The sequence below is a fragment of the Cebus imitator genome, unplaced genomic scaffold (assembly GCF_001604975.1).
Source record: "Cebus imitator isolate Cc_AM_T3 unplaced genomic scaffold, Cebus_imitator-1.0 Scaffold88, whole genome shotgun sequence".
Classification (NCBI taxonomy): Eukaryota; Metazoa; Chordata; class Mammalia; order Primates; family Cebidae; genus Cebus; species Cebus imitator.
In genome coordinates this window covers 4,337,175-4,340,052 of record NW_016107403.1, presented here as the reverse complement: position 1 = coordinate 4,340,052, position 2,878 = coordinate 4,337,175, and positions in this window count along the sequence as shown.

Sequence of the window (2,878 nt, the reverse complement as noted above, 5' to 3'; positions counted from 1 at the left end):
ATTAAGAGAAACCCTCCAATTTTCTATGTTCAAGTTATTCCTCATTGCATTTCTTTTGAAACCCCATGTCTTTTATCTGCTTGTCCAATTTCCATTTTCCTTTAACTCAAATCCACTTCCTGCATAAATTGTTCCTTAATCCTTGTGTGACTTCCTTTGAAATTTTCTGTAACTCTCTACATCTATTGGTAAACCAATTGAAAGAAAATCTCTTTTGATATTCCTACCATTTCTGCAATATTACAATATTGTTAGATACTGAGACAAAGTTTTTATTTTCTTTTTAAAAATCTATTTTTAAAATTTAATCAGGGATGAGAAAAGTTCTTATAGAGAACCATGATCAGATAGAAGAAATTTGGAAATAATTGCAATATTCTAATCACTACAGAAAGCTAGGCACAATGGGAATGGTCAGCCTTAAAAATAGGCACATCTTGAGACTGAGAACTCTAATAGTGGAAAATGATCTTACTTTGAATAGAGTAAACAATTAAGTTATTGGGAAAAGAAAATAGTCTTCCAGTCTTCAAACTTCATTTTCGCTTGTGGAATTACATTTTCCTATCGTCTTTGGAAAGCCATAATGAAACATCTTAATTCAGCAATATTTCAGCAAAATAACGACAGACATAACCTGAAAATAAGACTCATTTTGTGACCCCAAGTTCATAAAATTGTTTCCATAATTTTATAATTTGTTAATTAATTTGGCCTCTAAGTTATAATTGAACTTTATGAAAATAGTATCCATGAGAACATCCTAACTCATTTAGTTTTTGATTAGAATAGTTACAGCAGTTTTAGACTTGTGGAAGACAGCTTAAATATCTTTCCTTCATGTTAAATGGAGCTAGCAGCTCCAAAATCATTGGAAGTCTCTAAAATTTTTGACCACATATTTTAAAAACAATTTGTGAATTGGTAAATTATAAATGTTTATTATTTAAAAGCTACATAGTCTAATATTAATACAAACATTGAGTATCATTGAAACTAAACATTGTTCTTTTATTAATAATAAATATTTACAGACATTATAATATTTATTAGCTTCACTGCTTGTGCTTCAATTTCTTCATTTGAAATAAAATATCTATACTCTAGTGTTGCTGTGAGAATTTTATTGACAAATATATATCTAGTGCCTAGAATAATAACAAATACTACCTACTCCTTATTTTATCAAAATAGGCCCCGTGCCACTTTGAAGATCCCTCTTTTAAAAATGTTATTTTCTGTAATTATAAATGTTTTCTAGTTTTTCACCCAATGTCTTAATTTTTCACTATGCCTAATATTTCAGAGTCACTTGGAATTAAGAAAATACAATGTGCTAGCAAGTTAAATTATTTTACATTTATAATATCAGTTATCAATCGCCTAATATTAGCTAGAATATGTATGCTGTATATATAGACGTTGTATCATCTGTAAATTATAATACTTACGTATTTCTTTCTGCACCAAAATATGGTTATAAGAAATGAAGTCTAGTATGTAAAAATTACTTGAAATCTATTAAAAGAGACAAGGAACCTGATATATATTGAATACTTATTAGATTGGAGGTAGTATGCTAGGTGATTTAAGTGAAACTCATAAATAAATAAAATGCTTATAAAATGATTATCATATTCTTTGGAAAAATAACTATACATAGAAGAGTTCAGAAAATGTCTTAATTGTTTAAATATTAAAGCCCTAAAATTAATAATACTATGCTGGTAAGAATATTAGAGGGTATGATCAAGCCATTCAAATTAAAATGAATTTCTCCATTATTTCATCTCAAAAGACCCTTTTGGTACTCACACTACTGTAAAAAAACAATTAATTGTAGGCCAAGGAGAAAAATTGCATGAGGCTTTTCATCTTCTCTACCCACATTCTCCTGAGGCTCTCACCACCATTACTACCAGGGCTTTGCCTCTGGTACTTAACAAATCTCGTTCTTCACTAGCAGCTACATTTACTCTTTTATACCCTTTAAAGTAGAATATTAATTTAGAAGCAAAAAGTTAGGAAATAATTATATCCAGATTTCTAGCTGCTTTCTAAATCAATCTAGTTGTGTACATTAAACATGTCGGAAGAAACACCTAATTTAAAAGTAAAAGTATTTCCTTTTTAATGTGCTAACAATGAAATACCTTCCCTCACTCATTTCATTTGTACCCCTTCATAAAAATTATAAACTTACAATAAATGAAAGTAGAAAGAACTATTTCAAAATCATAAGGCTAGTATTACCTTGACACTAAAATCAATCAATGACATTATAAGAAATGTAAACTACTAGCCAATATACATCACAAATACAGTACCTGGCAAAATAATAGACCCGCAGATAAATGGAGCAGAATGGAAAGTACCAAAATAGGCCCACATACTAATTGATTTTCAATAAAGGTACAAAATCAATGCAGTAGAGAAAGAATCCAAAGAGAGTCTTTTACCCAATTTGTGCTGGCGAATATGAACATCCATAATGAATCAATAAATAAGTAAAATTCAACCCATAGAATGCATCATGTAGAAAAATTATAGCACTTTGGGATGCTGAGACAGGCTGATTACTTGAGCTCAGGAGTTTGAGACCAGCCTGGGCAACATGGTGAAACCCCATCTCTACTAAAAATAAATAAAAAAAAATAAGCTGGGTGTCATCGTGTGGTGTCTGTAGTCCCAGCTACTTGGGAGGATAAGATGGAAGGCTCGCTTGAGCCCCAGAGGCGGAGGTTGCAGTGAGTGGACATTGTGCCACTGCACTCCAGCCTGGATGACAGAGTGAAACCCCGTCTCAAAAAGTAAAGAAAAATTAACTCAAATCTAAAGTTGTTGATGTAAAAAGTCTGGCAGAAAATTTTTGTGACTT